This window comes from Callorhinchus milii, unplaced genomic scaffold (genome assembly GCF_018977255.1).
Source record: "Callorhinchus milii isolate IMCB2004 unplaced genomic scaffold, IMCB_Cmil_1.0 Scaffold5, whole genome shotgun sequence".
NCBI classification, from domain to species: domain Eukaryota; kingdom Metazoa; phylum Chordata; class Chondrichthyes; order Chimaeriformes; family Callorhinchidae; genus Callorhinchus; species Callorhinchus milii.
In genome coordinates, this window is record NW_024704746.1 from 22,780,454 (window position 1) to 22,793,459 (window position 13,006).

At 42.3% G+C, this 13,006-nt stretch overlaps 1 non-coding gene across 1 annotated transcript; it reads right to left on the bottom strand.

The window, feature by feature from the left end:
* Positions 1-12,606: 12,606 nt before the first annotated feature.
* Positions 12,607-12,680, bottom strand: trnap-cgg. Its single transcript has one exon. It is a non-coding gene; the product is annotated as a tRNA-Pro (tRNA).
* Positions 12,681-13,006: the final 326 nt, after the last annotated feature.

Consider the following 13,006-nt stretch of genomic DNA (forward strand, 5'->3'; position numbering starts at 1 on the left):
TTGTTTGCAGTGTAATGCCTTGATTGGTTCCCTGCTCTCCTAATTTTGAAACAAAGCTTCTAACCTAATAAAATAAATCATTTTAAACAGATGGTGGCAATATGGCCATAACTAATAGAAAGTTACAGTGCCAGGCTGTCATCTGTGGGTTGAAAAGGCCATATGTGTGAGGGACAATAGGGTATGAACAGTGCAGGTGGCAGCGTTTAAAATGAGAAGGATTATGAAACCTATCACCGGAGGCAGGAAGCTAACTGGTGGTCTTTGGGGAGCTGATGCTTAAAAAGGATGAAGATTGTCTTTTTTTCCCCAAAAAAAAATTAAAACAATGACCTTATCTATATAATGCTGGCAGGATGTTTGGACGGAACTTGATCCAACTTGGATGGGAATCAATGTAATCAGAAGGGAACTGGGAAGATGGAAGCAGATGTGATACTATCAGGGACAGTCATGGGAGGGCTGCATTGAAGTGGTCAAACTGCGCAGGATTTGACACCAGGAGTTGGCATGGTTAATGGGTCAGTTAGATCAGATATGCCGGCTTCCATTTAACCTTGTTGTTTAACCTTCTCAAGTAGCATATGTGGGATGTATTCTCCCTCAGTGGAATTGGAGTTATGGTGACCTGAATGGAGGACCTATGCTATGGAACATGAATTAGAGTCAAAGGCTCTTTGTGCTTTGTGCAATGTGAACAATACATTTGAACTCTTCCGAACTGACCAGCCTGTTAACATACAATCCTAATAATCTCCAGTTTCACCCCAGAAGTCAGCCACGTGAGTGCGCAAAGAATGGAATAATATAATCTCCTCTCGTATTGACAGAGGAAGAGTAGCACGATGGACAAATGCAGAAGCCAATTCCTGTTTGTTTCTCTGAGTGTGATCATTGACTATCCAATTGTACCCAACGTGAACTGGTTACTTTCATATATTTTTATACGTTGATTCATGTAAAGGGAAAGTCCAATCTCAGTGTAAGCACGAGCGTGGTGGCCACTTAAGGTGCCATATTTATATCCCATGTAGTTTGCTATTTTCCCCGTCCATTGCTTTCTTTCCTATTGAGTTTCTCTGATTCAGTGAATTGGACCGGAAAAAACAGTGCATTGGCATAGGGTTCCAGGTTATCCCTACAGCATATCTGACCCATTTATGAGTAACAAAGGAATTACTAAAGTATTTTCGAGTCCGTTTGCAGACGGCAGCACAAGACGTGTGGAGGTTCACAGGGAGCGTTGGTTATGTTGTAGCAATTACTTGGCGATGCCTGCAAAATAAAACAAAGTCTACGTTTTTAAACTGTTTAAAATAGTGTCACTGAAATGACAGCAGACTTGAACCTCCCATTATGGATACCCTCCAACTTAGCCTGCGACAGACACTCGGAAAATGACAAAACAACCTCAAAGACCCTGAAACCATCCTGAGTCGTCTTGATAAATAGAATCGTTTCTTGCGACTTTGGATTTGAAACGCCTGCAAATCTTTAATCATACGGTGAATTGATAATTCCAACCATTTCATTGTATTCGTGGCTTCCCTTGACTTCAAGCAAAGCAACTGGCATCTTAGCTAAAAGTGCTTAAGAATCAGAAGATTACATCATGCAATGAGGAAAGGATATGCAACATTTTAGCCCTCTGCCAAGAGATTGTGTCTCTGCTTGTCTGCAAGCCTGAAGGTCATAGAGATACCTAGCCTGACAGTCCAATCAGCCAGATACCTCGTGCAATTCTTTTAAGGTGTTCAAATTGGAGAGACTGAGATGGTCAGAATTCAGGGATCGCATTTATCAAGGCAGAACAAAGGGAAAGATACTTACTGAAGCATCCATCAAAAGGAAAGGATTAATATTAAATAACAATATTAGCAATCCTTGATATAGTGTCTTATCACATCGTTGGGAGGTCTCAAAGCGCTTCACAGAATATACTGTAAAGTGAATTGACTGTACAATAGCCAATTGCGCACAGCAGTGTCCCACAGACAGTCGCGGATTCAGTGACCAAATTTACAAAAAAAAGAAAATGTATTCATTGAAGCCTTCCATATCCTGCTTAGACTTAAATATTGGGGGTTTCTCTATATGCCGTGGGTATCAACTCACAAAAGTTTGCCCTTAGTTTTGCCGGACTGGTTTCCTTCTGGAAGCACATTTTCTTGTCAACAGCAACCCAAGAAGTTCCAATCTTCCGATCTGAGCCAATCAAAGATGATGGATCACTCAGAAAACATAGGCAGGGTTTGAACATCCTGAAAGAATCCTGGAAGTAATTATTGTTCCACCTTCGGGCATTGCCAGAATAGATAGAGTAACATGCCTGCTGGTGCCCCTCAATGCCAGTAATACAACAAGGATCTAATTTACATTCTCTTAAGTCTACTTGGAGTTATGTAGACTCTATTAATGTTTTTTTTGAATTGAATGAGAAGCATATGTGTGTTATAGGATATCTTCCTTAGAGAGGTGCATGTAGACTTACGTTTCTGTGCATCGATCTGTACCAAAAGTCAAACATTGGAATGTGGAACGCTTTTCCACTTTTGCCACCCAGTGTTGAAATCCAACACTCCCAAGTCAGCTATAAACTGGTAAAATGGACCAGAGGCAAACCATATCTTCCTCTATTGTGTCCCAATATGTCTTGACCCTAATTTCAGACACAGCCTCCTTTACTCCACTCACCAGCCATGTATTGCATTTCTCTGAATGACATTGCCCACTTCGTTGCACTTAGTACTAAATTACAGAAAATGTTGTGCTCCGTCACTCTGTGATCTCTTTATATAAACCACATTTCCTAGATCCCTCACTAGCAGAGAACCATTATAAAGTGCTTCCTCTATGGCTTGCCCTTCATAACACATTTTTTTCTATATCTCCCACAAAACACAGTCCAGTTTCATAATATTGTTTAACAGATCTGCTGGCAATTGCTGGTCAACACGTCTGTGAGAATTCTGGATTCAGAATCAGAGAAGGTTGGTTCATAGCAGATGGTAGTATCTCCTATGACTATGAAAAAAACTTTGAAGAATCTGCAACAGAAGAAACATTAACAGAAAGGCCTTACAAGTTGGTGTGACTAATCCAGCTGGTATTGTCAGGGAACATCACAATCGAATGACTAAGCATTTCCAGATCTGAATGCCATGCCAGTCTTGTTCATATGGGGGCTCAGGGTTTACGATTAAGATAAATGGTTAGAAAACTGAACAGCGATGTCTCCTGTATCTAGGAAGGTATATAAAACGCAGCCGTTTACCTAATATGGTTTTGTTTTAGGCAGCTTGGTGGCTCAGCATTTTGGCATGCCAGCTCACCAGGGCACTGGAGTGCTGGGATCCTTCCACTCCCTATCCAGCCCTATCTCAAAAATAATAATAATAATCCTTGCATTTGATACATAATAATAATAATAATCTTTGCATTTGATATAGCGCTTTTCACGTCGGGAGGACGTCCCAAAGCGCTTCACAGAACACACTGTAAAGTGAATTGACTGTATATTTGTGGGCGAACGCAGCAGCCAATTGCGCACAGCAATGTCCCACAAACAGTCGTGGATTGAAAATGACCAATTTATTATTGTTTTGGGTTTTGGAGGGATTATTATTAGGCTCTGTGTGGAGTAAGGAAACTTGTGGAGTCCTGTAGCTCAGTGGTTAGAGCACTCGCTTTGCAAGTGAGAGACCTGAGTTCAATTCCAGGCAGAGGGCGAAACCTTGGGCAAGTTTCCTTACTCCACACAGAGCCTAATAATAATCCCTCCAAAAAACAAAAACAATAATAAATTGGTCATTTTCAATCTACGACTGTTTGTGGGACATTGCTGTGCGCAATTGGCTGCCGCGTTCGCCCACAAATATACAGTCAATTCACTTTACAGTCTATTCCGTGAAGCGCTTTGGGACGTCCTCCCGACGTGAAAAGCGCTATATCAAATGCAAGGATTATTATTATTATTATTACTTGCCCAAGGTTTCGCCCTCTGCCTGGAATTGAACTCAGGTCTCTCACTTGCAAAGCGAGTGCTCTAACCACTGAGCTACAGGACTCCACAGCGCTTTATCAAGTCTTCTAGACGTCCCAACGCGCTTCACAGAATATACTGTGAAGTGAATTGACCGTATGTTTTGTGGGCGAAACGCGGCAGCCAATTGCGCACAGCAGTGTCCCACACACAGTCGTGGATTACTACCCCTGTGGCTTCACCAAGATGGATATACTGCAGATCTGTGAGTAGAAAATGAGGTTGAAGGTAAACCACTGCTAGTCAGACCAGCAATGAAGCCCAGGATACAAGGTCTATGAGCAGAGAGTCTGGCCTGGAGAAAGCTGAAGTTCAGACCCGAGAGTAGACTTTCTTATACAGCGTGACCAAAAATTCACGATATCCACCCTATTATCTAAAAAAAATCATCATTTCTTTAAGACTTATTAGACATTGTAATAGTATCGTGACTTTTGGGTCACCATGTATTAGGCTTGTGAGGGAGGGAGGGCGGGCGGGCGGGCGGGAGTGAGTGAGTGAGTGAGAGAGAGAGAGAGAGAGAGAGACACGGACAGACAGACAGACAGACAGACAGACAGACAGATAGATTGATGATACATTTTACTTCGACAATCCTACAGTGTAAGAGTTGTATCTCTGGGTATTTTTTTCCATTGCTGGATGTCTTCTTGGGCTATTGCTATCATTTGACCAGCGGTGAAAATAGTTTTCGATGGAACAGGAACAAATTGTAGTTTAGTCCGAGAGGGAGACTTGCAGAGAGGAAGTGGAGTAGTGGCAGTGGTGAAATAGATGCAGATGGTGCTCTCTTCCTCTCCGAGGTTGTGCTGGAGGGGGTGCAGCTGGGATTTGAACTGGTCCTTGTAACTTTAGAAATAGGGCAAATTTGTTTTGGCTTCGTTACATGACCTCCTCTGATCCGTGTTGCTTTGGTGTCAGAGGGGATGGGTCTCTCATTCCTCACTCCTTTATTCCTTGTGGTCGTCCTTTATCTCTTGGATGGCTTTCAATATTTGGAGTCTATTTTTAAAATATATATATTTACATATATGATGTAAGAACATCAGAATTTGCTGGCAAGAGAATCATAGAATCATAGAACCGTACAGCACAAAAAGAGGCCATTCGGCCCATCGAGTTTGTGCGGTTCTTTGAAAAGAGCAATTGATGTCAATCCCACTCCCCGGCCCTTTCCCCATAACCTGCAAACCCGTCCTCCTCAAATATCTATCCACCGGGTTTTTAAAAGTTGTTATCGAATCGGCCTCCACCGCCCTTTCAGGCGATGCGTTCCAGATTCGAACATCTCGCTGCGTGAAAAAATGTCTTCTCATCTCCCCTCGGCTTCTTTTGGAGACTATTTTAAATCTGTGACCTCAAGTCACCGACACACCCACCAGTGGAAACAGTTTTTTCCTTTCTAACCTATCAAATCCCCTCATCATTTTGAAGACCTCTATCAGGTCTCCTCGTAACCTTCTCTGCTCCAACGAGAATAATTGTCATTATTCTCGCCTCTCCAACCTTTCCTCATCATCACGGTCCCTCATTCCTGGTACCATCCTCGTAAATCTCCTCTGCGCCCTTTCCAATGCCTTAACATCCTTCCTATAGTGCGGTGCCCAGAACTGGGGCAGTATTCTAACTGTTTATATCGGTTAATCATCACCTCCTGACTCTTGTACTCTATGTCCCTATTTATAAAGCCCGGTATCCCATATGCCCTTTTTACAGCTTTATCTCCCTGTCCTGCCACCTTCAAGGATTCATTTACCTGCCCCCCCCAGGTCTCTCTGTTCCTTCACTCCCCTTAAGATTGCATTACCAGCCTATATTGCCGCCCCTCATTCTTTCTACCAAAATGCATTACTTCGCATTTCTTCACATTGAAACTCATCCTCCATGTGTCGCCCATTTTACCATCTGTCTATGTCTTCCTGCATTTGGCTCCTATCCTTCTCACTGTTTACTTCCCTACCTAACTTTGTGTTGTCCGCAAACTTAGAAATGGTACTTGCTATACCCAAGTCCAGATCATTTATATTTATTAAGAAGAGCAGTGGTCCTAATACCGATCCCTGGGGGACGTCACTGTACACTTCCCTAGAATCCATGGAATCCATGCTAGAAGACCAAGGTCCATCTAGTTTACTTTCCACCATCCTGGCAGTGGCTTGACATGTCGTGTCCCAAACTATATACTGTAACCTGAGATATTATTTTCTAGCAGAAATGTATCTAATTTGTTTTTGAAATACCGCTCTGCTCTTGTAGCAATGCTCTTTCAGAGTATGTTTCCTTCATTTCCCTTACAGTTTTGCTAATCCTACCTGTGTGTCTAACGTATACCTCCCTCAACTTCGATAGATTGGTCCTCAGGTAACAGTAACATGATGGAGGGTAGCAGAAGAGTAAACTTGCCTCAAAAGTTTCTTTTACGGCAATGAATAAATCTTGTCAAAAGGAGATCACTTGGCACTTTTCCCTCGCTAATCGGTTATTAGTCAATTGCTTATTTGAGGATAATAATCCCTTCAAAAATAATTTTAAAATAATTTTTTCACTTAATCCACAACTGTTCGTGGGACGCTGCTGTGCGCAATTGGCTGCTGCGTTTCGCCCACAAAATATACAGACAATTCACTTTACAGTGTATTCTGTGAAGCGCTTTGAGACATTTCAAAGACGTGCTAAGGTGCTATATCAAACGCAAGGATTATTATTATTATAGTTAAACATATGGGTGTTTCCCACTGCTTCCAACTTGCTACTTGTAGTAGACCATGTGCAATAAATACCATATAAAGAGCAGAATGCCTTACACAGTCCAACTCAAACACCTCCCGTCTCTGAAGCTGTATTGCAGAGCTGCAGAAAAATGTAGGAAGTACAGTGGAGCCATGTTGCGCCCCATTAGCGAGAAGCCACAGCAGTAGAAGTCTATTAGAAAGTTAAATACACATCACTGTAAAAGGATCAGGAGATGGAAAACGCTTGTATATTTGCACACATCAGAGCTCCGCCACGGTGAGAATCGCTCTATTTTTAACTTGAATTTAGGAATTTCTCTCCATTTCCTTCCCCATCAAATATATAAATACAGTCGTCTGGGTTCAACGGGTGGAGAGTTCCATTGTACAGACACCACCATAGAAACCATCGAGGTCGCACTGTGTCAACCCACAAGGAAGTCAATTAGAGCAAAGTGAGATGTAGATTCTCTGACTTTCGAACCTCTTCACTCCCCGGTTCTCAGAGACGACGTGACCAAGGCAGGAAAAACCTGACCTCGGGAGGAAGTTGGAATACAAATGTCAGTCCAAAGCGGGATCTAAGTTAAACACCGATTCAAGAGTTAACAAGTTCAATGCTCTGGTACTATAGCTACCAGAAGTAGTTTTTTAGTTAAATAGTTCTGTGCTTTTGTGTTTTGATACGCTATAATATGAGGCGTCTCAAAGCACTTGACAAGGTATACTGTAAAGTGTAGTGACTGTGTGCTTTGTAGGTAAAGTTGCTCACATTAGTATCCACAAACAGCAGTGGATCGAGTGACCAAATTATTACTATTATTCCAACAATTGATAAACAACCGGATTCCACTAATTCCCTACATTCTTATTTCAGTTCTTCATCAGCAACCGATTTCCTAAAAAGCTCCAACTTTTTGCTTCCCGCCTATTTTTAAAATAATTGGTAACCAGTATCTACAGCAGTTGCTCACCCAGTGGGAAGTTTTCACACGTGGCTATAATTAGCAGTTGCTGTTCTATGGTTCAGACAGAAAAGTTGCGGGAAACATATTGACAATCAAACTATTTGTTCTTCTCTTTTCTCGAGAATGCCAACTGTTGCCCTTGTTGCCAAAAGGCATCTGACAGGTTCATTGGATCTGAACATGGTTTGAGTTCAATACTGTTATATTTTGGGGAGCTACTACATTTTGGGTGTCAGCCTGACTCAATTGGATAGCACTCTTGTGGGTTCAAGCCCCAAGTCGTGACTTCTCCCAGTCGAGCCTGACGCTGCAATCCTAGGCTGCGTTGTCAGAGGTGCTGTCCTTCAAGAGATATTAAACTGAGGTCCTGTCTGCTTGTTTAGGTGGACGTTAAAGATCCCGTGAACACTATTCAAAAAGAAAAAGACGTTTCCCCAGATAAAATTGGTCGTTCACTTCATAGCTGTTTGTGGAACATTGCTGTGTGCAAACTGGTTGCTGCATTCGCCTACAAATACACAGTCGCTGCATTTTATAATAAATCCTATGAAGCCTTTTGAGCCGTCTCGACGACATAGTAAGGTGCTGTATCAAATGCAAGGATTATTATTATAAACATTATTTTGGGAGCTTCAGGATGGCAATACAATCTGGGCTTTGTACAATCTGGGATCTGTTGAAATTCCTTGTGACATCTATGTCAGTTCATCGGTTTTGTTTAACTTTTCCACTGAACGCAAAAGCCAACATACTGAAATTATTGAGAAGTGCATGATTACAAAGTGCTGAAATTTGTCCTGTTTACTTTCTGTGGATTAAAACTGGATTGGTTTCCCAGTACAAATATATCATGGTAAAGAGTACGACCTTGATCGTACATTAAAGAGTGGATATCACAATAAAGAGAGTAGAGAGATTAGAGCGCTAAAATCATTGAAGGAAGAAAGATAAATAAATGCTTTGCCTTAAGAGCAGTTCTAGTGACGGAGTTATGTAAACACTAGAGGCAGAATCGCAGTGTGAGGTTGCCTTTGTTATAAAGATTCCAGTTTCACTACCTTAAGTGAGTATATGTTTATCTGAATAAGCAGCTACACACTTTGGCAAGTACACAGAGTGTCTTAAACCTTTAAGTCATTTTCTGCACAAAGATGTAAGTAGACAACAGTAGCGTTGCTTCCTGCATCGCTATAGTCCTGATGGACGAGCTCATCTGCAAAGGTGATGTCAGACACTTGACCGTTCTGACTGCATTCAGGAGCAGAGTCTTCAGTGAAGTTTCTGGTCAATGAATAACTTGGTCACTTAATCCACAACTGTTTGTGGGGACGCTGCTGTGTGTAATTGACTGCCGTGCTTCGCCCACAAAATATACAGTCCATTGACTTTTACAGTGTATCCTGTGAAGTGCTTTGAGAGGTCTCGAAGACGTGATAAGGCGCTGTATGAAATGCAAGGATTATTATTGTTATTATTTAGCCGTTGAACTAATTAACACATCACGCACTGCATTTCTCAGCCCAGTGTTGAAAGGTTAAGCATTCATCTGTGTCTGTGGCAGAGAGAGGGAGGATAATTTGGCTGTAGCCCAAACCGGAAGCCTTTACCACCAGAGTTTAAAACTAAAGAATTGCAAAAACTCTGAATTGGGGACTTTTGCACTTTCCCAGCTTTGATCGCTGTCGATTCCCAGAGGTCAGAGATTAAAACAATTCAAATAGAAAAAGAAAATGCAAATAAAAATTGTGATGCATGATTTCCACCAGTCATTTAAAATCCCACACACCTATGCTAGATGATGCTCTCCCTCCATGCCACCATCGGTGGGCGTACCTTCACACACAGCCCTAACCACTGGAATCAATCCCTCCACCTTGACCCACCTCAAGACCTACCTCTTCGGCCGCATCCATGGTCTCCACCTTCTGCCCCTTGATCAGTGCCCAACTTCTCAGAGATGCTGCTATCCTGTGTGAAGGGCATCAGATCAAGGCAAGTTGTTGTAGTTACTCCAATCCTCGTTGTGTTTACCTGGCACTGTGTGCTTTGGGTTGAAACTCCACTCTCTGCATCTCGTAAAAAGAACCCAACAGAATCTCACCCAAACCTAATCAGAGCTTTGAGAGAATAGATGGATAACTTTAAAGTGATGAAGTATACAGTATTTGCACTACAAATCTATGTGACTCATTGACTCACCCTGGAATACTTTAAAGGAAAGAAAAATAAGGTCAGAAATATATCATGTTGGCAGATATTGTCTTTGGAGAGAGACATATTGAAGGGATTAGGCACAGGCAGCAGGTTACCAAGCAAAACATTGAGTCCCAGTGGCCTGTTGGTGGGAAAGAGAAGACCTTCAAACAAGATGTGAGCTGGCAGATAAGCAGCATTCAGCTGCGTGTATAATGTAATTGGCTGACTAAGGAAAACATGAGTTTGGGGTGAATTTCACCCGGACTGTGCAGCTGAACTGTACTGCTGGTGCTTCATACTTCTGAATGGGCAAAAGGAACTGTGGCTTTGTGTGTCGGGTTTAATTGGGCACGAAATATATGCAGGCTGTGGAGTTGGGCTGAAAAAATACACACAAAGAATTTACACTCTCGCCAATACAGTACGAACCATTTTCGAAGACTAGAAAGTATTAACCTTTACCCTGACCACTGCCCAGCATGCAAGGCCATAGGAAAGCCAAGGTAAACATGTTAAAAAATGTCTTTCTTTTGAACAGGATATGCCACATCCTGCATTTAGTGGGGGGAGCACATCACATCACAGGCGCACTCCAAAACACTGCACTTCACAAGAGCCTAAAGGTCCATGTTTGATGTTTGATACCTTGAAGTGTTTGAGGTTAGTGGAGCCCAATGAGTGTGTGCAGATAAAAAGATAAGAGCACGTGTTTTCTAGGTAATGGGCCTAAGGTAAATACTTTCTGAAAATAGATTAAGAGGGAGAGGGGAAGTGCGTTGGAGTGGTGGGAGGGGGGGAAGAGTTCTGAAGGCATATTTTCGCCCGGAATAATTATTTGGTCAAAATAATTTATGGAACGGAACAAAGAGAAAGTTAAAGCTTTCTGTTTGGTTTCAAGGCCTTTTTTCACATAATCCCTGGCTTTAGAAGTGCCTTCTGTAGGCAGTGCGGTAACTTTTAATCTTTTTCCAAAATATTTAAAGAGGAAATTATACAATGGACATTCGTTTTATCACCCACATCTGCTGTGCTCTGGATTTTTTTNCTCTTTCCAATCAAGACACATTTTACACACATATATCCCGGCTACAAATACCAATGCCTCCTTCTGGATCCAATGATCCGTTTTGTGTATTGTTTTTAAACTTTAGGTTTAATGCAGTTTGAGCTGAAGCAGTCTCTCTCGAGGATTTCTTTATAAACTGTATATTTAAACAGAATGGGTCACGGAGACGAAAGGCAAAGTATTCCAGAGGTCACTCCCCTATTTGTGTCGAGTTCCAATTTTAATTTAAGCCGAACTTTGTAAAAGAAACATAAACAAGTGCATTATGCCAGGACTCAGCATTAACATCAGCGTTTGCAGTACTCCACAATTCTGCCCTTTAAGTTACAGGGAAATTTCTATTCAAATGAAAAATACAGCAAAATACAACAACAACTTGCATTTATACAGTGGACTTCAGGTAAGATAGAGTCTCGAAGCGCTGTACAGTAGAAGGGTCTATGTCAGCCAACCAATTCTTTCTTAAGTCATTACTTGATCTTGGACCGTTGGGTTCATCTGATGCTACTGAGTCTATGAGCAGGGTTGGGAATGGGATCAGGCTGGCTGCAAGAGGAAGGTGCAAGGCTAATGGTTACTGACTCGCACAAACGTAGCTCAACAGTAACCATCCTCACTGAAGTACAAACCTGTGCTTATTTGCAAAACTTTCACTGCTAACCCAAATTTGAGTCGCAAAGTCCCAATGTAGGACTTGAACCCACAACCTTCTGACTCAGAGGTGAGAGTGATACCAACTGAGTCAGGCAGACACACCTAAACAGCAGCACTGTAGTAATGCAATGCAATTAAAGGGCAACCCTGTGTTCCTTGAAGGATCCGGCAATGCTTTTCATTACACCCAACGCAGCGGAGTTCAGATATGCCACTCGGTGAGTAACATTCTCAACTCTATAAACGCCACAAACCTTCAGCAACGAATTTGTAACTGCAGGTATAACCAACAGAGAAATTGTGGTGTGCATTGGCTCACGTAGGCTTTTGTTCACAGACTAGATGTTTTTCATAACTAAAATAGATACGTTTACTTAATGAAAACAAACCGCGCGGCTCGGGTGATATTGTTGTTTCCTCTGGTGTGCCGGTGCTTTTAAAGAGCAAAAAGTAATGTTCCTGCCACAGACCTGCGTTCTCCTTGAGTAGTATGGCCTCCCAGCTAATCCCCAGGGCAGCTTAACCCAGGGTGTGAAGGAAGTGCTACTGACCTAACGGATGGAAGCAGGTCTCTGCTCAAGGAGGCCCCAGGGGTGATGGAGGCATGTGTTGCGATGAAAAGAGGCGAAAGAACACAGGAGCCCGCTTTGGAGGTCCCAGTGCGATAGACTGGCAGCGACATTGTCCTTGATTGTGTGGTCAATGGCAAGCCGAGGTTCGGAGAGCAACTCCTGTATTGTAGGCTTTCAGAACAGCTGAGAGATAAATAATAATAATAACAATAATAATAATGCTTGAATTTGATATCGCGCCTTATCACATCTTCTATTTTTTTTTGAAGGGATTATTACCCCCAGAAAAGCAATCTGCCAATCAACTAGCAACCGGGCTCCTACTTACTGCTGGGCAAACAGAGCCGTGTGGAGTAAGGAAACTTTCCCAACGTTTTGCCCCCTGCCCGGGAATAGAACCCAGGTCCTCTCGCTTCCGAGGCGAGCGCTCTTACCACTAAGCTACAGGACTCCTGTAAAGGTTCAAGTCGTTTTTTTTCTCCCCCAAAAAGTTGTAAATATTTCACTTACTTGAAAAAGCGAAACTGCCACACACAGTGCAACATGTTTCAGCTTTCTTGAATCAGGAAATGCACAGTGGGGTGATCAACATCCTTTAAGGAAGTTGCTTCCTTCTTCATAATCCCCCTTTCGGTCATTCAGTTCATGGCTCTTTGTGGGACATTGCTGTGTGCCAATTGGCTATCGTATTCACCTACAAATTATAGCCAAAACACTTTACAGTGGATGATGTGCAGTGCCTTGAGATGTCCTTGGATGTGAAAGGCAATATCTCA